The following is a 25920-nucleotide window of genomic DNA, read 5'->3' as shown; positions in this document are numbered from 1 at the left end:
ATCATTAACGTTTCACAATATCTTCTGCAAGAGTTTCATAGTCAACATGGGGGCAAATTTACAAAGCTTATGAGATACATTCACATCATTTTCCCCATGTTAAAAGTGACTTTAAAGGTGGTGCAAGGTCCTTGTAAATATGCCCTCATGAGTGCTTGGTAAATTTAAGTCATTTCTCCGTGGTGCAAGGCTCTTGTAAATACGCCCGCATGTGTGCTTGGCAAATTTAAGTACTGACAGGGTGTACTTGTACATAGGAGTTGTGCTGTGTTTTCAAATTATGACATGAAAATAGTTCATAAAGAAAAGGAATGCTTTTTACATTTATGACAATGACAAAAAAGTGTCTGCTTCTTTAAATAAATATATCACTTCTCACCATCAATCTGGGAGAATAATTTGCTTGTTTGTCGGTTAAAAAATCGTTACTTTAAGACATTTAGGTTTCACAATATGTACTGCTAGAGTTTCATAGTCACTATGATGATAATGATATACATTTAGAACTGTGTAGGAGGCATGGAGAAACTGAGGCTTCTGTAAGTGTCAAGGGAGGTGAGTAATGTACATTGCTCTGTTGCATACAGTCCTCATCTTCTGCGTACTCTTGGATATGCTAGACTACATCTGCACAATGAGATACCTAAGCTGAGGAAATACAGGTGATGTGATTGTGAAATGAGCAAAAATATTTGCACGTTTTTCAATTATATCACCTGTGTTTCCTAGCATTACGATTCACATTGTGCAGATGAGGTTTAGGCCTGTCCAGGGAGACAGAGGAGGTCTGGCCTTTGTTCAAGAGTGCAATGGACATGACTCACTTCGTTGGTAGGCCTGCACATGTATTATCTCCTCTGTACTCTTCAACAAGCCTAAATTTCATCTGCAACCCTGAGTAGGCCTCACCTCAAACAAACCTCTGGATAGGCCACACCTTATCGGCATCCTGAACCAATCATTTAAAATGTTAGGGGCAGATTTATGATGGCCATGCACCTCCTTTGCGCCGCCGTTGCGTCACTTTTGTGACGCAGCAGCGGTGCAAAAGATGCACCATGTTGCAAGATAGGCCTCACTTCATCTGCAACAAGATATCGTCAGTTTAAACTGTATACATTTAGGACTGTGTAGGGGGCATGGAGAAGCTGAGGCTTCTGTAAGTGTCAAAGTTGTTGCATACAGTGCTCACCTTCTGCGTACTCTTGGATATGCTAGACTACATCTGCACAATGAGATACCTAAGCAAAGGAAACACAGGTGATGTGATTGTGAAATGAGCAAAAATATTTGCAAGTTTTTCAATTACATCACCTGTGTTTCCTAACATTACGAATCACATTGTGCAGATGAGGTTTAGGCCTGTCCAGGGAGACAGAGGAGGTCTGGCCTTTGTTCAAGAGTGCAGTGGACATGACTCACTTCATTGGTAGGCCTGCACATGTATTATGTCCTCTGTACTCTTCAACAAGCCTAAATTTCATCTGCAACCCTGAGTAGGCCTCACCTCAAACAAACCTCTGGATAGGCCACACCTTATCGGCATCCTGAACCAATCATTTAAAATGTTAGGGACAGATTTATGATGGCCGTGCGCCTCCTTTGTGCCGCCGTTGCGTCACTTTTGTGACGCAGCGGCGGCGCAAAAGATGCGCCATGTTGCGACATATTTACAACTTGATGCATCTAGGCAGATGTGTCACGCTGTAAAGTCCTGCGCCACATGAAACCTGCATCAGGTTTCATGTGGGCGTTTTGTTGCAGGGTGGGCGTTCACTTGCATGAAAGCCCTGTAAAACTAACACAGTGAAATTTACAAGATTTCACTGAGTCAGCTTTATGGCATTGCTGAATCAAATCCTTACGCCTGTTTGAAACAGGCATAAGTAGTGACGCACCATGCAATGTGTGGCTTGCCCCTGTGCATTGCAGAAGTCATGTCGCGCTTGCGACGTGATTCCTGCAATGCGCCGCTTTTGCGGCACAGATGCGTGACGCATCTGTGCTGTTTTTGCCCCATGGTGCTCCGCATTGTAAATGCGGCACACCATGGGTGGCAGAGCAGCGGCGCACGTTAACTGGTGCATCCCTGGGGATGCGCCAGTTAACATAAATCTGCCCCTTTACATTTAAGTATGAGCAGGGGACACAGAGTCGGTGAGGCTTATCCAAGGTTAAGAATAGATGAGTCCTGTTCACTGAAAACTTGGACATAGGCCTCACCTCCTCAGCATCGCTGGACATGGCTAAATAATATCTGCAAAATGTTACTCTTGTTAAACAATTTTACTATTATAGTCTCTGAGACTTGTCTCTTACTCTGCAATATCTCATTGTTGTTCTCTTTCTTTAAAGATAACGACAACATCAAGCATGAGTGATAATGAGCAATCTGTTGATCTCGATCTTATCATTGAACTTGTCATTGAAACGTCAGTGGAAGTAGATCCCTTAGATGATTTATATCCTGTGGATGATGAAGAATATGATGAGGATGCCGATTTGTCAGAATTGTATGACAAAGGTTGGGCAGCTGATCTGCTCGAGCCTATTGAACTATAAAGACTTTTAAAAATAAATTTAAGTTACTGGAAATGAAAAGTAACCATGTTAACCGTTTTATTTAAAATTAAATACAACTTCAAAAACAGCTTGTGTGAAGTGTCTTTAATAAAATATTGAAATATGCTAATACAATTAGTTCAGATTCACATATAAAAGAGCACAGGTCAAATGTAGAAGCATTCCATTTCTTTGCTACTATTTGTGAGTTTTAAATTTGTCAATGCACTAAAAATTATTGTATGTAGAATTGACAACTAGTGTGTTAATTTTTTGACGACTGTTATTTATTTACTGTTTGGTAATAGTGGTTAATAACATTTTTTATTATATTTTACCACAGATTCAACTGCAGATCATTTCAAAATTAAAAAATGCCTTCACGGCAAAGAAGGAGAAAGGCTACAAAACGTCAAACACAGCAGCTTACTACATTCTTGCAGCAGTCCTCTACAATAAAAACTCGTCAAGTTACCAAAAAAGCTCCGGGTAAGACAACAAAATCTTTCCTAAGAAACATTTTCAGAAAAAAAAGTATCACTGCAGAACATGTTTTAGTCCAGAAGAAGAGAGTCAATTTAAACAGGAAGGAAAGGCCCCTTAATAAAGTTAGTGGTAGAGCAGGAGAAAACTCTGTGAGTGCCGGTAGAAGGCACAATCAATTTAGGGACATTCGTACACGAATGTTCCGCAACAGGATAATTGTAAATTTGATGAAAAATGTAAAGAAAGGTCAACAGAAACGGGCTTTTTATAAGAAAAAGAAAAATGTTGAGAAAATTATTGATCAGGCTTTGGAAATGAAGCGAAAGTTATTTATTTTGGTAATCAATAGAATTAGGAAACTAAACAATGCAATTTATGAATTCAAAACAAATAGTAGATGGAAGAGAATAGTTAATTGTACAAATTTTTGTGAAGTATTTTCAGGAGAATGGATGCATAGTTCAAGTTGTGAGGCATTTTTCAATGAGGAGAGTTACTTCCAGGACAATGATTTGGTGCATGCAGTTTACACCAGTGGTCGAGCATATGAGGTGAAAGACGGTTGTCCAGTTGAAAAAGAAAAACTTGTGTCAACAGAGGCAGAAGAGGTGTTAGGTGATGAAGTTTTAGGGAGACGTCCTAAGGGTCCAGTGTACACCTGGAAGTGTAGTAGTATTTGCAGTGTGCGACAGGATTCCATCAATTTGCTTTGTGATTTTGTACGGACATTTAATAAGAAAAGTTTAAAACAGAAAATGAAGTTGTTGCAGGAGTTAGATCCATGCAGAGTGAGAGAAGTGACAGGTTTACATGGTCATTCACTGGCTTGTCTTTCCAGGAGAGTATGCCAGAGTGTTTTTCATCATTTCAGGATGCTAGCAGTCCATCATAATAAAGTGAGGGAATTAGTGAGAATGTTGTATTTTGCTAAGAGTCCAGCAATTAAGCTTAAACAATTAAGCAGTGCTGTTTTGCATGGTTCTGAAGTAGATGTGAAGAATATTTGTGAAGAAATTGAGTTTTGTTTTCTTTGCAAGTAAAAAGGAGAATGTTGAAATTAACCCAGAAGAAGAAGGTAATGTGGAAGAGAGTGTACAGATTTCCAGTACAGATAATTTTCAGAAGGAAATTGCCACGTTTCAGGTGAAATCAAGTGAGAGGCCTAATTTCACTTGTGTGTGTTGTCGACGCACTTATTATAAGAATCAGACTAAGTTAGTGGATTTATATGCAAAAAGTGAAAGGGAAAATAATAGTGAATGGAAGGATTTCGCAACATACTTGATGGTAGAAAATTGTTTTGATTTGGGATCGGATCAACGTGTGTGTACTTATTGTTGTAACAAATTAAATCAAAACCGGATGCCTGCTAGAGCGGTTCATAATAATCTGGAATTGGTTGACATTCCTTCTGAATTGAAGGATTTAAATACTTATGAATCTATTGTGATTCAAAGTGTCCATCCCTTTCAGGCTATTGTACGAATGGAGCCAAAGACAGGGAAATTGCCTCCATCAGATTTACAGAGAGGATTAAAGGGAAGAGTTGTTTATTTGCCTCTAGATTTGAAGAAAAACATTAATACAATTGGAGTAGAGAAAGTGGAAGAGGAACCTCTGGTTATCTTAGTTAATGGGGTTCCGACAAAGAGTAAGAAAATCTGGCAAGATTTAGTGGATGTTAGGAAAGTCAAAAAGGCAACATTGTATTTGATGAAAAACAATAAGTATTACAAGAATGTATGTGTTGCAGAAGAGGAAGTAAGTGAAGAAGAGGACAGCGATTTGTGTGCTGGACAAATTGAGAAAGTAGAAGCCTCTAAAAATGAAGAAATATATGAACATTATAGTGTTCATCCTTTGCATTCCAAGGAAGTCATGGGGAATGCTATTGAGTTGTTTCAAATGAAACAAGCCAAAGGGAGTCCCATTAGTGTTTGGGAGGAATGTTTGGAAGCTCGGTGTTTCCCACAGCTATTTCCAACAGGTCAAGGAGGAAGATATGATGAGCGACCTGATCAAATTCCTGCTTCTGAATACCGGACTTTACGATTGTATGCAGAAGATCCTAGGTTTCGTCAATGCATTCCCTATTTGTTTCATCTACTGTTTGAAAGTGATCTGTCTGGACTGTCATATGCAGTGAACCACATCTTGAAAAGTGGTGTACAGATGCAAAATATCTCGGCAAGGGACTTTATGGATAAAGTCAATGTGCAAGACAGTATTTTGGATTCTCACCTGATTAATCTCATGGCATGTCAGCGTGGTACTAATGAGTACTGGTACCGTCGTCATGGTGATTTAAAATGTATGCTGAGGAACGTAGGAACTCCCACATGGTTCCCCACTCTCAGCTGTGCCGAGTATGGCTGGGAAGACTTACTTGAATTTCTACGAGAGGCAAATGGAAACATTGAAAATATCGAATTCAAGACACCCGGAGAACTGTGCTCTTTGGATCCAGTGAATGTATGCAGGTACTTCAATCATAGATTTGAAGCTATGATGTCTTTCATCATGAACAAGAAAAATCCACCTCTTGGAGAGGTGTTGGATTTCTTCTGGAGAAAGGAGTATCAAGCAAGAGGTGCTCCTCATATACATATGCTGCTATGGATCAAAGATGCACCCAAATTTGGAACAGATCCGGATGACTTAGTGATGAGTTTAGTAGAACAGTATTCTACATGTGCTGTTCCAAAGACAAAGGAAGACAAAAGCCTAAGAGAACAAGTTTTACGCTTTCAAAGCCATCGTTGTGGAAAGTACTGTCGTCGTAAATTCAGAAACAAGGACAAGTTCTACACAAAATGTTGTTTCGGCTTTCCACGACCGGTGATTTCTAAAGGAAGAGTGAACAGTTTGATGTCTTCGCTGCGACATAATGTGACGAGGAAATCACCCAAAAATACATACAATTTGAAAAGAAACGAAGAGTCCAAGTACATCAACGACTACAACCCAGTGATTTTGTCCATGTGGAATGCTAACATGGATATACAGTTTGTGGCTGATAACTGTATGGCTGTGGCTCGGTATGTGACATCTTACATCACAAAAAAAGAAAAGACAGAATTGAAGGATATGTGGGAGGACATTTCCCATGAAAAGAGCCTCAGTAAGAGGTTGTACAGTTTCAGTCTGAAGATGTTGTCGCATCGAGAAATCGGAGCTTACGAATGTTCTGACCGGTTATCTTCAGCAAGTCTCTATGCCAAATCTAGGAGTATCATTTGGGCGAGTCTTGGTCTTGCTGCAACGCGTAATCGAGTTCTGAAACCTGTACGGGAAATTGAGTATTTGGCGGAGAAGGAGCCAAACAGTACAGATATTTTGAAGACCAACATGTTGGATACATCTTATCCAAATAGAAGCAGTCACCTCGAGAATGTTTGTCTATATGAGGTTCTACAAAATTACATATTCAAGAGGAACATCAAAGAAGATATTGATAAAGGAGTGTATGCTGTAATTGGAAGTGAGGGATGTCTGGTCAAGCAAAGAAAATGCCAATTGGTAAATCATCGAAAATTGAGTGGCGAATCTCCTGAAAGAAAAGAGTTTTTCTATTTAGCTCTTTTGCAACTTTTCAAGCCTTGGCGTGCAGAAGAGGAACTGCTTGGAGATTTCCTCTGTTACGAAGATTCTTTCAATGCAGCCAAGGAGACCATAGAATGTCCTATTTTTCCAAAATATCTAGAAATGTTGAATGCGGAAATCGAGCAGGAAGCAACAATTGCAGCCGAGATTGCTAGAGACAGTTCTCAGGACAGTCAGAGTTCTGTTTCATTGAGTCAGGATCCACTAGGAGGACCAGTTATCGAAAATGAAGCTGCCACTGCCATGATTGAAGTGGAAAGAGCCATGGCACATGCTCAGGAGGATGCGGTTAACTTAGAAGATTTGGAAAGACAACTCAACGTTGAGCAGAGGAAAATATATGACGAAGTTACCAACCAAATTGATCATGGATTAAGTCATGAGAAGAAAGAGTGCTCATGTACGTCGTTGAAGCCTGTCCGACTGTACGTGAGTGGAGAAGCAGGAACTGGAAAAAGTTTCCTCATTAAAGCAATTTCATGTTATCTGCAGAAAAGGACCGAGTCATCGCTGTCTTGTGTTGTCACCGCTCCAACTGGGCTGGCTGCACATAACATTAAAGGGATTACTTTACATCGTCTACTGATGCTGCCAGTGGAGCATGATAATAAATTACAATACCACAAGTTATCTGGAGATGCTTGTTGTGAAGTTTCAAGAATCCTGAAGAAGATGAAACTTCTTATCATTGACGAAGTAAGCATGGTTTCTAATGTCATGCTTGCCTTTGTGCATTTGAGAATGCAGGAAGTACTTAAAACAGAGTATGATGTGTTATTTGGTGGCAAACACATCATTGTTTTCGGTGATCTTCTGCAGCTGACACCAGTGAAAGGACAACCAGTGTTTAAACTGCTTACGCATGAAGATACCAGGAAGTGCCTAGGGAGCATTGGCAACGTTAACATATGGTTAAACTTCAATTATGCTGAGCTGCGTGAAAATATGCGTCAGGCGAAGGATGAAGATTACAAGAATATTCTACAAGATGTTAGAATCGGGAAAGTGACCGAGCATGGGAAAGAAGCTTTACATGCACGATTACTGTCAAATTTGTATCCAGAAGAAGACATTCTGCCAGAGAATATTTTTCGGAAAATTACTGAGAAGAAATCTGGAATATGTTTGATGCCAACTCTTGCAGAATGTGCCATCTTCAACAACAAAATGTTGAATTTAGAAAACCAAGAGATTGTGAAACTGGAAGCTATTGACAGAATAGAGCATATGGGAGCAACAATTATTTTGACTGAGAATTTGAAATCTAAATTGGATTCATTAGAGAAGACTATATCTAAAACTGCTGGTTTCGAAAAGACTCTGAATGTGTGCTTAAATTGCCGTATCATTTTGAGAAGGAATTTACATGTTGAAAGAGGTCTGGTAAATGGATCAATGGGTAATGTTGTTGATTTTGAGAAATACAGAAATAGAGATGGAATTGAATTTTTAAAAATTAAATTTGATGGCATTGAGGAAGTACAGCTAATTGGTCGTTGCTCTGCTAGGTTTTTGCTTGTAAAAGACTTATATGTTCGCCGTAAGCAGTTTCCTGTTTGCTTGGCATATGCGGTGACAATCCATAAATCGCAAAGTTTAAGTGTAGACAGTGCATTGGTGAATATTGGCAGTTCTGTGTTCAAGGAGGGTATGGCATATGTGGCATTGTCACGAGTCAGAACTTTATCGGGATTGTACTTGATTGAGTGTGATGTCACAAACATTTTTGCGGATCTAGATTGTGTTAAGGAATACAATAGGTTAAGAAGAGAGTATGCGCCACATTTGCCTCAATATCCTTTGTTTGAGAAACGTGTGGTAGGCCGGAAACGAAGAAGTGTGACCAATAGTAGGGAGGTTGTAGCAAAAAGACGAAAAGTCGATGAACCCGAAATTATAAGCAGAAAGAAAATGGATTCTGTTGAAGATGTTGTTGGTTTTCAATTTGAAAATAGTTCTGGTGTCAACTGCTATGCTAATGTAGTGGTTAATGTTGTCTTTTCACTAGAAACTTTAAAAGAACAGATTGTGATCAATTCGGATCAAAGTTTTTGCTGTTTGTTGAATTCTGTGTTAGAGAAATGTAGTACTGATAGAACAAAAATAGAAAGTGTGTCTGAAATTCGAAATCTGTTAGACAAATGTTCAGGTCAAATGCAATTCTCTCAAAATATTCAGCAAGATTGTCAGGAGTTTTTAATGTATATGCTTGATGTATTGCAAGATGAAGGTGTAGATGTAGATCATCTGTTTGGTCTTTCTTATCAATGGCAGCATGACTGCGAGAACTGTAGGGTATCAAGTACTACTAGTGTAGACTCAGAAAGATTTATATATTTAACTTTGCCAGACAGTAAATCAGTGTCCTTTAATAAGCTAGTAAAAGCAGCCGATCAAAACATGGAGTGTAGCCAATGTAAGTCTGCAATGCTGTCCACACTATTTATAAGAAGTTATGGCCAGTATGTCATTTTAATGTTCCAACGATGTAGGCCTGATGGAACAAAATTGACAACTTTAATTAAAAATTTTGTGGCTTCGCAGTTGTCAATATCAGGAAGGACTTTTGTAACTGCAGCAATTATATATCATGACGGTCCTTCAACAACATCAGGACATTACACAGCTTATTTGAAGTCTGGAAATGGCTGGTCATTCTGCAATGATTCTGTTTTAACTTTGAAAAAAAGATTGCCTTTTGACCTTAAAAATTCTTACCTGGTGTTTTTACAACCAAAATTTTAGGGAAGGAATCTCGGGATTTGCTCTGAGGAATTTCAAGAGGTTCTAATGGCTCCTACACTATTTGGCCTTGAGGATAAGTGTAGTACATAGTGAAAAGTTAATGTGGAACATGAGTGAGCAAGAAGGGTGAGATATTACTAGTACAGGATTGTGAAAGTGATCTTGGACGTTTTCTTTCTGAAAGTTGTGGAAAAAGAAAATGACGGGATTTGCTTAGAAGAATTCTAAGAGTTATAAATGGCTCTTACACTATTTGGCCTTGAGGAGAAGTGCGGTAGAGAGCGAGAAGTCATTTATTGTATGTAACATATTTGTCAAAACGATGGAGCTTTTCTTTCAGAAAGTGGCGGGCAGAAAATAATAACAGCACAACAGAGTATAAGCTGTTCATAGGACATCCTTCAATGTCATGGAAAGTAAGTTACTTTTGAGGAGTTCTGATTTCTGATTGGTTATGTTATATGGGTTTTTTAAACACAATCCTTTTGATTGTGGTTTTTTTTCCCCGCTGTTATATGATGAATACCTTCAACTCACTGTTTTTAGTGAAATTTGATATATTCTGAGAACAGCAAAAATAAACCATTTAACATGTATAATTAATTCTGTACTTTGTATAGTGAATTTTTATTTGTATTCGTCTTGTCTCATGCTCACTCATCTTTTACTACCTTCTATCAATCCTCTTTACATACTCACATTGCCTTTTGTTTTATTCTCTTTCACCCTTGTTCTCTAACTCCACTTATCTTTCAACCTTTGTTTCCCTATTCCAACTCTGCTTTTTTCTTTTCTCCCTTGCACCATTTTTTAGACCCTCTGCTTCGCTTGTCTTTTCTATCTTTCCTCCCTTTGTTTTCTAAATTAAATATTTTTGGGTTCTCCTTTTTTGGTGCAATCAGTTAGTATAACTCACCCTCACTCATTTATCTTTCTTTGTTGCCTCACTCAGTCTGTATCTGACACTCTTTCCTTCACTTTCTCTGTTTCCTCTCTCCCTCACTCTCTTTTCCTTATTCACCCTTTCCTTATATAGTTTACCTTACTCACTTTCTTTTAGTAGCTTACACAACTTCAATTTAGTTTTCTCTTCTATCCTTCTTTTCTGTCACTGAAAGTATCTTCCTTTTTTTTCTCTTAGTAATGTACTCTATTACAATTTCTTTTTGTCTCTGTCTGTCTATCACCGTCTCTTTCTCTTTTTTTTCTGCATGTGTATCTCTAACTTTATTTCTTTGTAAAATTGGATGATTTTCAATCTTTTCCCTTGTCTTTTCTAATTTTTAAATACATGTTTTAATATTTTTCAAATTTTTGTTCTTTCTTTCACAGATTGAAAGTATAAAAATAAAAAGTGACTAAGTTAACGACAATTATAAGGTAAGTGTTTTGTACTCTTTTCGTTACATCTCTATCACATTTAACTTCTATTAGTTCCACTGCTTCATTTCTTTAACCCTCAGTTTCCTGCCTTTGCTACTTCCCTCATTCCTTTTTCTATTACTTACTTACTTACTTACTCTACTCCTTCCACTCCTTTTCTCAGTCCCTCTGTTCTCATAGTTCCTCACTCCTGTTCACTCACTCTGTCTCTATTACTCTCACTGTCTCTGACTCATCACTCTTTCACTACTTGTTCATTATTATGTTCTTTTAGTCCGGTTCTATCCCTACCTCTCATTCCACATCCTTTACTGTTTTTCTTCTTAATTTGAACATTCACTCACATTCTCCAAGAAACTCTTGTTTATTATTCTTCTACTCTCCTTTTTTTCTTTCACTTCCTTATCTATTTTGTTTTTCTCAATTATACCCTCTTACTTCTTTTCTTTGGTAAATAGATCTATTAAACAGTATCTCTGTGTTACTCCCTCTAGCTGTTTTTCTTTTAACATTACTCTCTGTTTCCTTCTCTTATACTCACTCTTCCTTTTTTTTAATTTTTTTTTTCTGTTTCGCTTCCGGTTCGCGTACCGGCGCGCGAACCGGGAAGCGAATCAAAAGAAATAGAGGTTGACAGAGTGCTAAACATTCTAGCAATTTTTTATAAATGGGAGGTAGTTCTGAAAATAACTTTTTTTTATTGTTTTTGTTGTTTTATATTTTTTTTTATTAATTTTCTGAACATTTTTTTACTTTTTGGGTATTTTTTGAACGGTTTTATATTTTTTTTGTTTTTTTTGAGGGGGAACAACGAAAAACAGGCATTAGAAAGGGCTCAACAGGAGCAAAAAAATATATATATTTTTTGGGGCGTTTTGAGCACTTGTGGTTTTCAAATGCTCTGTTTATCAAATTGATACTTATATTTGCACATGAGAGTAGGTCACCACAATAAAGGCACACTATCTTCATGTGCACAAAATTCTGTTGAATGTTTGGGACCGTTTCCCTCGCCTCTGGTCCCGACAGAGTTACCTGTGCCGATGTACTGGCCACAGGAGTTGGTGGGTTGTCTTGGAGGTGACGCATCTCTGCAACGCTGCAATTCAGTGGATGCCACCTCTGCATATGACGGTGCATAGTATAGTTGCCATAACTATACTTTTTATCTGTACCTCTAGATAAAACATCTTTACAGATGAGGCATGTTACATGTCGGGCATTCACTTTTTTTTGGCCTCGAGGAAAAGAAAAAAACTGCCAAATAAAACTATCTTTGTGGTGGGATTTCCGGGGCTCTTCACGTAAAAACTGCTTCGGCTCTACTTCCTCTTCCTCTTCTTCTTCCTCTTCCTCCTCTGGGTTGGGAAGGAACTGTGGAGGTGGTCCTTCCTTCCTAGGTGGTTGTGGTGGTGGTGGGGGTCCACCAGCTGCAGCTACTACAGATGCCATTATTTTAATAAGCAAAAAACAGGTCTTCCTCTCACAAAGATGAAAGTCAGAGTGAGGGGTTTTCATCATTTGGGGAAAAAAAAGTTCTAAACCAATAAAAAGTGTTATTTACAGGTCACATGACCTGTTACGCTTACGTTACGCGTCCCGCTCCGCGCCCGGAGCACTTCCGGTAAGCTGCGCTTCGCGCCTCGTTCGCACACCGGAGCACTTCCGAGTGCGCGAATGCGGCACGTCATAAGACGCATTACGCGGCAACGCGATACGTCGCGCTTACGCGACGCGCCCCGAATCACTTCCGGGGAGCTGCGCTTCGCGCCTCGGTTCGTGCTCCGGAGCACTTCCGGGTGCGCTAATGCGGCGCGTCATAAGACGCATTACGCGGCAACGCGATACGGCGCGCTTACGCGACGCGTCACGATGTTGTTTTCTAACGCGGTAGTTGCGCTAACGGAACGTTTACCGGTTTGCGGACCGGGTCGCGGCACCAAATTGAGCTAACGGGAAGCTACCCGGTGCGCGGAGCGGTAGCGAAACAAAAAAATATATATATATACATAAAAAAATTATATTAAATACATATAAAATATATTTATCCTTTAAAAAAAGAATACATTTAACAGCTTTTAATATTTGCTATTAAAAAACCATTGAAATTCACTGAAAAAAACATAGGTTATAGACCATATATAGTTAGGAATTAGCATTTACAAAACCTTGAAAATTCACTGAAAAAACCATAGGTTATACACCATATATAGTTAGGAATTAGCATTTACAAAACCTTATTTTACTCACTCAAAACCATTGAAATTCGCATATATAGTTAGTTGGACTAACTATATATCGCGCACCCGCAATCCACTGCTGATCATGTCACATATTACATCATTCATGACATGGTCAGTGACATCACTGATGACATCACTGATGACATCTCAAATGACATCACTGATGACATCTCAAATGACATCACTGATGACATCTCATTTGAGATTACTGATCACATCACTGATGACATCATTCATGTGGTAATGCAATGAACCTCTTCAGACTCTAATATAAGCTTAGATACACTCAGTGTAAACAGACACTCACAGACTGTCACTCATCCATGAAGTTACACACACACCTAGTCAGTCATGCAAAGAATCAATCACACCTCCATTTTCTCAACTATACAATTATACACACCTTACTTATTCAAACATATACTAACACATATTTACTCTCTTATACAATCCTGGATACAAGTTCACAATGATCCATACAGCCACTCACACATTCACTGGCTGTTATGCACATTTATTTATATATGTCAACTCTTACATGTACTGTGTTTTACATATGTACTTATTTTGACATGTAGCACTGAGATATCCATTCACTCACCAATACACTCATGCACACAGTCAACCGCCCATACAGATGTTTCCACATGCACTTTTGAACCCATACATCTAGTGAATCAACTGCTCACACATCTATGCACAGAGTCATACACCTCCCAGCCACCCATACACACTCTCAGTCTCCCATACAAATACTTGGGCAACCAATCAATAACCCATATAGTTAATCATATAGCTAATGATTAACACATGCAGCAGTTTACAGAACAACAGACATAATGATGCACAAATTAAGACAGTTTAGTCATTAACCCATGCACTCAGTGAGACACATTTAATCACTCACTCATACAGTCAGTCATGCACCTTTTAAATCCTTCATCCAGACACTTATAAATCCACTCATTCTTCAATATGTAAGACATATTTTAACTTTACAGAAACATACAGTCACTGGATGTTGTCATCAGTGATGTCATCAGTGATGTCATTTGAGATGTCATCAGTGATGTCATCAGTGATGTCACTGACCATGTCATGAATGATGTAATATGTGACATGATCAGCAGTGGATTGCGGGTGCGCGATATATAGTTAGTCCAACTAACTATATATGCGAATTTCAATGGTTTTGTGTGAGTAACATAAGGTTTTGTAAATGCTAATTCCTAACTATATATATGGTGTATAACCTATGGTTTTTTCAGTGAATATATATATATATATATATATATATATATATATATATATATATATATATATATATATATATATATTTATAGATATTTTACTGGTGGTCACCAGTAGGTAGTTATAGTTAAGACTAAAGTTTCCCTAGGAAATGCGTTTTTTGTTTCGCCAATATTTGGCACCACCTGACGCTTCTCCAAGACATTTTCACAAAACTTCCCCTTTTTGGTTAAGTTGCTGTGGTGAAAGTTTTGGGGTGATCCGTTAAGTGAGGGCAGAGTAAAAAGGGGTCCCAAAACGTGTTTCCCCCATTTCAAGACTATGGAGATATTTTATTTTTTAACTCCTGAATGGTATTACACCAAATGTATCCCAAAAAATTGATTTTGGCCCAGAAAGTGTGCTTTTTGTGAATTGGCGTCAATCTGTTCAGCAGTTTCAGAGAATCTAAAGTTGAAAAAAAATATGGATATCTGGGGATGCGGATGCGATTTGCTGATCCTACTAAAATTTGATTGGCTGCCAACACTTTAACCACAAAGTGTTGGCAGCCATCTCCCATAAAAGGTGGCACAGTAGGAATACCCTGACCGCCCGGATTTGGTGGGGGGGTCTAATAGGGACCCCACTGAGTTTTAAAAACATTTTCTTTTTACTTTTGGTGCTGACTTGTAGGTGGACCCCTGAATCCGCAGCAATTTGTTTTTGAAAAGAAGTGCAGTGAGTCTTTATTTAAAGCCCCTGTGAGGGCCAAATACTGGGACCAGCTCCCCAGGGTTAAATGTGACCAATGCAGAGAGCCATTCAGCCCCAGGGACTGCCACCTACCCTGGGCTATAACAAATTATGAATGCATGGTGGTGCTCCAACCTCCGCGCAGAGCACAGTAATGGCCACCTCCCCGAGGATGTTTTTAAAATTAAATCTGTTGCCGCGCCGCCCCGACAGCCCTGGGGGCAACCACCTCCCTGGGGCTTCATTAAATTGGTAGGGGGCCATCGTTTCCCCCCTTGTGGAGCCCTACATGTCCCTGGGGACCAACACACCCCAGGGCCAGCTCCTGCAATGCCCTGGGAAGTGTTCAAAGAAACACATTGCTTTGGGATCCAGGGAGCTGCATGCCATCTGTCCCCAATGGAGAGTCCTGGTGCCAGGGGATGGGATCCCCAGGGCCGAAATCAGCCGGACGGGGGCTGTAGCCCCCCTCCCTTTAAAAGAAAAGTATTAAAAAAAGGGGAAGGCCCTGAGAGATGGGTTTCCCAGAGCCCAAAACAGTCCATGGAAGAGGGGCCACGAGGTCCCCCTTCCTAAAAAACAAGAACATTTAAAAAATCAAAAAGTCAGCAGCTTGATGGAGGCCTCACCTCCTTTCTCCACCACTCTGCAAACGCACCTTTTGGCTTGATGCTGGTTGGGGGATGAAGTCCCCTTGGCTGCTGAGAGCCCTTAGGGGCCAACAAGACCTCCTATACCTCCAGTATACTCCACACAGTGAGATTGCTGACAGGTGGTCCCCTTGGTTCCTGAAGGACTAAAGTGGACTTCATCCCCCAAGCAGCAGTGCACTAGGAACTGTGTTTGCAGATTGATCAAGAAAGGGGGCATCACCTCTGGCTATCTCTCAGCAATCCACCTGTGTGGGTCCTACTGGATGTAAGAAGAGGGCTAATTGACTTCATCCCCCAACTAGTAGTTTACCAGGAGGCACGTTTGCAGAGAGGGGATGAAAAGGGGCATTGCCTCCTACAAGCTCTCAGCAATCCCACTGAGTGGGGCCTACTGGATATAACAGGGTGGGTAGTTTGCCCCCAAGGACATCTTTGGGGGCCAACTACCCCTCCTTTTATCTCCAATAAGTCCCACACAGCGGTATGGCTAGGAGGTCTTCAGAGGCCATTTTCCCTTTCCCCACTACTCTGCAAATGTGTCTCAAGGTGAACTACTGGTCGGGAGAGGAAGTCCATTTTACTACTAAGGGACCTTGGGGCCCTAGAAGTCCTCCTGGTACCACCTGTAAGTCCTACACAGCAGGATTCCTGAGAACTGCATGGAGGCCAGAAGTATGACGTTATAACGCATACTATTACAACGCATGCTTTTACAACGCAACTTTTACAACGCAGGATCCATTACAACGAATACCATTACAAAGCATTTTTTTACAACGCATATACCTTTACAATGCATACCATTACAACGTAAGTATAGGTAAGTATATAATTTTTTTTAAATATGTAAGTTACTAAATTTAATATCATTTAATTTTATTAAATTTTAATGTAATTTAATTTTTTTTAATTTAATTTAATTTTTAAAAATACCCCTTTACCCAAAAACCCATACATAGCCCTGAACCCTAAAAATACCCCTTTACCCAAAAACCCAAACCTAGCCCTGAACCCTAAAAATACCCCTTTACCCAAAAACCCAAACCTAGCCCTGAACCCTAAAAATAACCCTTTACCTAAAAACCCATACCTAGCCCTGAACCCTAAAAATACCCCTTTACCCAAAAACCCAAACCTAGCCCTGAACCCTAAAAATACCCCTTTACCCAAAAACCCATACCTAGCCCTGAACCCTAAAAATACCCCTTTACCCAAAAACCCAAACCTAGCCCTGAACCCTAAAAATACCCCTTTACCCAAAAACCCAAACCTAGCCCTGAACCCTAAAAATACCCCTTTACCCAAAAACCCATACCTAGCCCTGAACCCTAAAAATACCCCTTTACCCAAAAACCTAAACCTAGCCCTGAACCCTAAAAATACCCCTTTTCCCAAAAACCCATACCTAGCCCTGAACCCTAAAAATACCCCTTTACCCAAAAAACCCAAACCTAGCCTTGAACCCTAAAAATACCCCTTTACCCAAAAACCCAAACCTAGCCCTGAACCCTAAAAATACCCCTTTACCCAAAAACCCAAACCTATCCCTGAACCCTAAAAATACCCCTTTACCCAAAAACCCTACTTACCTATACTTACGTTGTAATGGTATGCGTTGTAAAAGTATATGCGTTGTAAAAAAATGCGTTGTAATGGTATTCGTTGTAATGGATCATGCGTTGTAAAAATTTCGTTGTAAAAGTCATGCGTTGTAAAAGTTGCGTTGTAACGGGTGTATACCATGGAGGCCCAGCCCCCTTTTTCCACCACTCTGCAAAACGTGACGGCTAGTTAAAAAAAATCTAAATTAACTTAAAAAAAAAACAAAGTTTACAGGGATGTTATAGTTAGGAATTAGCATTTATAAAACCTTAGAAATTCACTGAAAAAACAGAGGTTACAGGCACGTTATTTTTAGGCTCAGGTGTCACTTGTACAAAACCAAAGAAATTGAGATGGAACTTGCACCCCGTAATTCACTGCTTATGACCACACATATTATATCACTCATGACATGGTCAGTGACATCACTCATGACATCTAAATTGATATCACTGATGATATCATCCTCAGAATCTCTGACACACCCAATCATACCCCATATAAACTTTCATACACCCACTCCAACTATCACACTACCATTCTTAAACCCATTCACGGACACATACCAGTACTTACAGAGCCACTCACTGATTCATAGGTCAACACACACATCCACTCAAATACCCACTTGCTCATTAATACTGCCAAAGACATATACACTCATACATCCATACAGCCACTCACACACTGAGTCAGTCACCGTTGGAGCTATTTATGTACTCACTCGCTCACCAAGAGAGTAAATCAGACAGCCACTTACTCACACCCATACAGATAATAATTCATATTCACTCACCTCTACAGTAACTGATACAAGCACACAATCACCCATACATCCACTCTCACATTCACTTACTCACCAACACAGCCACTCATATACCCCATCACTCACCTATACTGTCTTTCACATACCCAGTTACTCACCCATAGAACACTGACACATGCACTCACTCCCTGAAAAAGTCATACACACACCCACTCACCCATACAGCCCCACACACATACTCAGTAACCCATATAGCCACTGACTCACCCACTCACTCATTGCCCACCCACGCAGACAATCAGACACGCATAGAGGTACCCAGACAACCAATCACTCACCCATAAAGAACCTCACATACTCACTCACACACCCATACAGTCATTAGACACCAACTGACAGACAGATACAGACATTTCACACAACTCGACACTCACCCATACATTCAAGGAGACACCTAATCACTCACTTATATGGTTAGTAGTGCCCACTGAATCACCAATACACCTTGGTATAAAATTTAACACTCGAACCTTTAAAAAACACTCACAGTCACCAGATTACGTCATGTCATCAGTGATGTCATTTCAGATGTCATAAGTGATGTCACTGACCACGTCATGAGGGATATAATATGTGAGGTCATAAGCATTGTATTGCTGATAATTGAAAACGATATTCTTGATAGACCTTAGGTGATGGACTATTTGTTTGTGTATCAGCAGTATTGTGCTACCAATGTACACTTTGGGGCAAGGAAAAAACAAAGCATACACAGCAAATTCAGTTTTACAATTCAATGTTTTCTTGATTTTTATGGTTTTGCTTAAAGGTGCCTTCAGTTCACTGATATTCATACCATTTACACAGGCCCTACATTTGTGGCACTTCTTAAAACTTGGAATTGGGTTAAGACAAAGTGTCTTCTTTTTTGTGACTTTGCTCTTAACTAGGAAATGAAATGGTATTTATTTATATATATATATATTCACTGAAAAAACCATAGGTTTCACACCAGTTATAGTTAGGTGGAAATTTTACTCGCATAAAACCATTGAAATTCCCACGTTATAGTTAGTTGGACTCACTATAACTTGCGCGTGCAATGCACTGCTGATGACGTCACATATTACATCACTCATGACATGGTCAGTGACATCACTCATGACATCACTGATGACATCTCAAATGACATCACTGATGACAACATCCTTGTGACAAAGTGGCAGACCTCCTACCAGCATAAAATAACCTTTGACACACACATTCAAAAATAGAAACTAACATTTTCTTAAAAAAGGAGAAACCAATACCAATTACAACAACTTATTAGGTAATTCCAACATCTACATACACATCCACTCATTCACCAACAGTTCTATATAGTCACTCATGCATGTACTTACTCGTCATATGTACTCATACACCTATACATCCTGTTACACACTAATACTCATCCATATAATTACTCACACACAAATTCACACATGCAAATAAAATATCAAAAAACCATTTACTTGATTATACTGCTATATACACACCACTACACATACTTCTACAGAAACGGAAACATATTTACTCTCTTAAACAATCAATTATAAAAACACATACTCACTAACCCACCCATACACACAATCATCCACCCATACAGTCTTGCACACATGCTGTCTTCAAAATACATACAAATAGTGAGTCACTCATTCATGCATCTGTGCTCTAAGTAATATCCCCCACCGAACCATACAGACACTGATACTGATACTCAAAAAAACAACTAATAACCCATATACACACTCATGTAGCTACTCACAAACCCATGCAGCCACTTATAAACAAAGTGAGACACAGATACAGATATTTAAATATTTAAACATTACTCGCTAATATATGTATTCACTAAGATACATTTAATAAGTCAGTTAACCAATCAATTTTACACAAAAAAAACATCCATTTAGACATTTATTTACCCATTTATTCTTCCATCAACCTTTAGATATACATATATAAAAAATATTTATTTTTCAGAAAGATACACATTCACTGGATGATGTCATCAGTGATGTCATTTGAGATGTCATCAGTGATGTCATGACTGATGTCACTGACCATGTCATGAGTGATGTAATATGTGACGTCATCAGCAGTGCATTGCACGCGCAAGTTACAGTGAGTCCAACTAACTATAACGTGGGAATTTCAATGGTTTGATGCGAGTAAAATTTCCAGCTAACTATAACTGGTGTGAAACCTATGGTTTTTTAGTGAATTTCAAAGGTTTTTAAATGCTAATTCCTAACTATAACTGGTGTGTAACCTATGGTTTTTTCAGTGAATATATATATATATATACAAAATTTCTATGGCAAAATGAAACCCCTCATTTTGTTCCTTTTCAAATTAAATGTATTAAGTGTTACCACTTTATTCCAATCAAGATGACTTCAGGTGTGCCATACTTTTGTCATAAGTAAGACTGTTAGCGTTCTAGTTGTTCTTTAGAACACTCTGGGACATTTTGTCATTGGGCTATAGTTGGGCTACATCTGGCTGATATTTGGGCTACATTTGGGCTCTTTTGTCTCTGGTGGCCATCTTGGGAGACTGCATATCAGAATTTTTTTAATGAAATATAAGAGGATTTGAGAAGTCACTCAAAATGTGCCCTAATTTTTCTTTCTTCAGCACTAATCATAATTTCTATGGCAAAATGAACCCCCTCATTTTGTTCCTTTGCAAATTAAATGTTTTAAGTGTTAACACTTTATTCCAATCAAGATGACTTCAGGTGTGCCATACTTTTGTCATAAGTAAGACTGTTAGCGCTCTAGTTGTTCTTTAGAACACTCTGGGACATTCTGTCATTGGGCTATAGTTGGGCTACATCTGGCTGATATTTGGGCTACATTTGTTTTTTTTTGTCTCTGGTGGCCATCTTGGGCTACATTGGGCTACATTGGGCTACATTTGGGCTCTAACATATATATAGCCCAATGTAGCCCAATATATATTTTTTCAAAGTTAATTTTCGTAAAAACCACTGGAGCATATATCTTGAGACATAGCAAAGGCACATCGGGGTACCAGTCCCTACAATTTTGCCAAGTTTGGTGGAAATCCATTCAGCCGTTCGGGCTAAAAGTGAGTCCAACCGCCCTATGGAAATTAACATGGGGAAAACACGTTTTGGGACCCCCCTTTTATCTCGGCCCCCGCTTGACGGATCCCCCCGAAACTTTCAGGGAAGGAGCGGAGCGCAGCGAGGCAAAGTTAAGAAAAATTACAGGCAGATCCCTCATTCGGTGCCAAAGTTATTCCCAATAGAATGTTGCGGATTTCATATGGAAAACAATCCTAACTATAACTACCTACTGGCGACCGCCAGTAGGTAATATATATATATTACCTACTGGCGATCGCCAGTAGGTATATATAGTTAGGACCTAGTTTCCATAGTAAATTCCGAACATTCTATTGGAAATAACTTTGGCGCCGATTGAGGGATCTGCCTGTAATTTTCCTTAAATTGGCCTCGATGCGCTCCGCTCCTTCCCTGAAAGTTTCCGGGGGATTCATCAAGCGGGAGCCGAGAAAAAAGGGGCGTCCCAAAACGTGTTTTCCCCATGTTAATTTCTATAGGGACATTCTGACAACGCTACAGCTCGAACGGCTGAACAGAATTACACCAGATTTGGCAAAATGGTAGGGACTGGTATGCAGCAGTGCCTTTTGTATGTTTGGTGTAAATCCCCCCAGTAGTTTTTGAGAAAATTGAATGTGAAATTGAGTCCAATGCAATTTTCCATAGGACCTTTAGACACAGCTACAGCCCGAAAGGCTGAATGGAATTACTGCAAACTTGGCAAAATGGTAGAGCCTGGTATGCACAAGTGCCTTTTGCATATTTGGTGAAAATCCCTTCAGTAATTGTTGAGAAAATTGACTTTTTTCAAATTATATATCTATAGGCGGGACACGGTGCGCTCACGGGCTTGCACCTTCCTTGCACTGTCCTTGCACGTGCGCGGACCTTAGCGTGTGCGCGCGGAATTCTGATTGGCTGTTGGACGTCTGTCAACATTCCAGTCAGTCAAAATGAGGAAGTGTTGTCCGCAATCTTGTTTTTGTGGCAGATGATAGTGGTTGTAAACAGAAGTGTAATAGTTGACAAGGAGGCAGGGTAGAGATTCCTGAGCCCCCTAGGTTTTGTCATGGTGTCTGTAAAGGACCCCGAAGGTTGAAAAAAATAAAAATATATTTTTTTTAAATCGCGGGTCTGCGCACCGTGCGCTGACCGCGGCTCAAAAAGACAAAAAAGAAATACAATAAAATAACAAGTTTCAGTGTTTAGATGTTGGTTGAGTGCAACATTGAGTGATGCCTCTTTCACCTTTGGGTTTAGGTAGGTGTTTTGTGGAGAGTTAGTATGGTAATTGGTAGAGAGCATTGGGGGTAGGTTGAAGATTATGTGAGTTTGAATGTGTTGATAATTTGAACCAATTAAAATGTTACTTTGGTTTTGATTTTATGTGTGATGAAATTTGATTGGCTGGGTATTTGAATATGTATGAAAAATTAGAGGGAAACACAGCCATTTTGAGATTTTAGTTTTTGAGGTATACTTCTGAGGTGTGAGATTGAGACAGAATTTACTGTACAACAGTTTTCTAGAAGGTGAGTTGTTAATTTGTAAGGAGAACTCTGTTGTTCACTTTAAGTTAATAGGAAAAATGTTTTCTGTTAGGGCAACATCAGATGCAGTGCTTTCTAATTCTTGCTTGATACTATACACTAACCAGGGAAACACAGCCATTTTGTGACTATAGTGTCTGAGGTACTTTTGTGTCGAAATTTTGGTGTTCAATTTCTGGTGTGAGATTTACACAGTAGTAACTCTTCTTATAGAATTTAATAGTTTTTCTCTGCCCTATCTCACTCTTACCCTGCAACATCTCACTGTCTTTCTCTTTCTTTTAGTAGTACTCTAACATTAATATTGGTTGAAAATGAAGAGTCATTTGACATCGTTATAGACATTTTTGTGACTGTTATTGAGGATGTTCCTGTTGATGAGAGTAATCCTGAAGGAGAGCTTTATGATGGAGGAGATGGCATTGACGATTTCTATGATGAATCCTTGGATTCAGATTTAATGGAAGCTTTGGAGTTCATTGAGTTTGAGGATTCTTTTTGGGAGATTTTCAATATTGACATTGCTGATGATGCAATCTTAGACGATCATTTAAATTTTGGAAATTCCCAACAATAAATTAAAATTTAGTAAATAAATATTGTAAGAGAATTTATACTTAACTAAATGTAATTTATGAGGTAGTAGCAAACTGATAATTTTTTTGTGTTACATAGTAAGTTTAGTCATAAATACTTCCCTTCTCCCCCAAAATTTTCTTAAATGTGTATTTGACATCTCTTCTTCATGTCCTGCATCCTTTCTCTCACTGTCTGTCTCTGATGCAGAAGATTGCAACATAAGTAAGTTTAACGAACAGCAAGTGTGTCTCACCAGAGCAGGAAATCATGCAGTAAGCGCTGTTTCTCTTTCTCTTAATAGTACACTAACATAAAATGATGAATGAAAATGAGGAGCCTACCAACATCTTCTTTGAAATAACAGCAACGTTTATTGAGGCAACTTATTCTGTGGTGTATATTGATCCGATAGATGAAACAAATCATGAAGAACATGAAGGAGATACCATGGCAGATTTTTTTGATGAAAAACTAGATATGGAATTAATGGAATGTGTAGACGTTGTTGAGTTTGACAAATCATTTTCAGACACTTTGATGGATGAAATTTCTGATGAACAAATGCTACAAGTTCTCTTAGATTTTGAAAATTCTGATAAATAAATTTTAATTTAGTGAAGAAAAATTGTTTTGAAAATTATACTTATTTAAATGTAATTTATGAGGTAGTAGCAAAGTGATCCAATTTTGTGTTCTTCATGTCCTGTATCCTTTCTGTCACTGACTGTCTCTGATGCACTAGTTTACAACATAAGTAAGTATACATAACAGCAAGTGTGTTTCACCAGAGTAGGAACTCATGACCCCATACGCCAATTCTGACCACACATTGAGAAAGGAAGGAATCATGTGAACAAATCTGTTTCTGCTTTCCTGAAAGACTACAGTATGGATTCAATATACCACAATAACTTGCATTACAACATACAAGGTATCTACAGAGGAGACGATGTCCATTTCAATTTAGTTTTATTTAAAAAAAAAAAAAATTCCAATAGGTCCGCGGACCGTGAGTGCTCGGTAAATGCACAGTGCGCGAACCCTATCGCCGCCATTTTGTGGTTTCAGAAGAGAGTGAAAAATATAACTTAAAAACGTGGGAAGGGGTAGGGTAGAGTGTCCCTGGCCCCTTAGACCTTCTCAGGGGTTCTTCAAGGACTCCTAAGGTTAAAAATAATGTTTATTTTAAAAATAAATGCCAGAAAACATGATACATCCGCGCACGCAGAGTGCTCTGTGAGTGCTCGGTGCGCGGACCTCGGTAAAAATTAATTAAAAAAATTAAGATACAAATCATATTTGAGTGTTTACATGTTAGTTGGCTCTAAAAAGAGCCGTTGTGTTCATTGTGTTTTTTTTGGTACCTACAAGTAAGTACAAATGCAGAGTCTGATGTTACAGAGAAAGACTTTGTTCCCTTCGTCAGTGAAATGTACACCATCTGTCCTATAGATGCCTTGCATGTTGTAACGCAAGTTGTTGTGGTATATACAACCCATTCCATAGTCTCTCATGAATGCAGAAACAGATTTGTTTATATGTTTCCTTGCTTTCTCAATCTGTGGACAAAATTGATTGGACCAATTCCATTTTTGCCTTTGGCATATATTGGAATAGAAAAGGCAGTTTGAGGAAAAAGTGACATCAATTGTCCAAAGATGTCCTTCAATAGCATTTCCAGACCAACCCCAGTCAATGTGCATACGTCATTTTCACCACAGTGCACAATTATGAGGTCAGGATGTGGGAGATGCATGAAGGATTTCACCAATGGTATCAATTGGTGACATCTCAATCCTCTCTGGCCAATCCATAAAATATCCACATTTGGCAAATCAAGGTTTAAAATTCCTCTGTTTGTTGCATACCTTTTAGACCAGAATACAAAACTGTGTCCTACAAACCATACTGAAGGCATCTTCAAGGCAGGTCTGGTTGTACTCAGATGAGGGCTGTATATGAAATGGCAGTTGGAAAGCTTGCAGCTTAGAAAAAAAGAGGAGGACATTCACTGCACTTGAAGCTTAAGAAATGATTGGTGCTTTCTGAAAATGGAAAAGAGCATATTAGGGTGCATAGTTTTGTTTTTTAAAAGAAGCAATTCTATTGGTTCAGAAAAGGTCATTGAAAGGAACATTGCACATGATTAGCTGTTATTTTGAAAGCTCTAACAACCTTGCTGGATTCATTTGCAACATAGTATAATGAACTTTTAAACTCTGTTCTTCCTCGGGTGGGAGTTACCATGGTGACAGGTTGAATGAGCACTAGGGGGATGGGTGAATATTATGTGAGTTTGAAAGTGTGGGAATGTAGAACCAATTGAAATGTTAGTTTACTTTTGAAATAGTGTGGGAAGAGATTTCATTGGTTGAGACCTGAAATATGTGTGAAGAATGAGTGGGAAAGTGTGCCATTTCTGGTTTCAGTGTCTGAGGGGCATTTCAGAGATTCTGCTTAAAAAAATCTGTTGTGTGTTTGACACTGTTCTATATTTTCAAAAGCGATTTTAAAGGTGAGTAATATAGAGAGAGTGCTGTTTGCAGTATTGGGAAGCATAACAAGCATAGTGGGCTTCATTCCTGTTGTATTTTGAAAATGAGTCAGGTTTCTGCATTGTGGT

This window comes from Lissotriton helveticus, chromosome 3_1 (genome assembly GCF_964261635.1).
Source record: "Lissotriton helveticus chromosome 3_1, aLisHel1.1, whole genome shotgun sequence".
Taxonomy (NCBI): domain Eukaryota; kingdom Metazoa; phylum Chordata; class Amphibia; order Caudata; family Salamandridae; genus Lissotriton; species Lissotriton helveticus.
Note: the sequence above shows the minus strand (reverse complement) of the source record.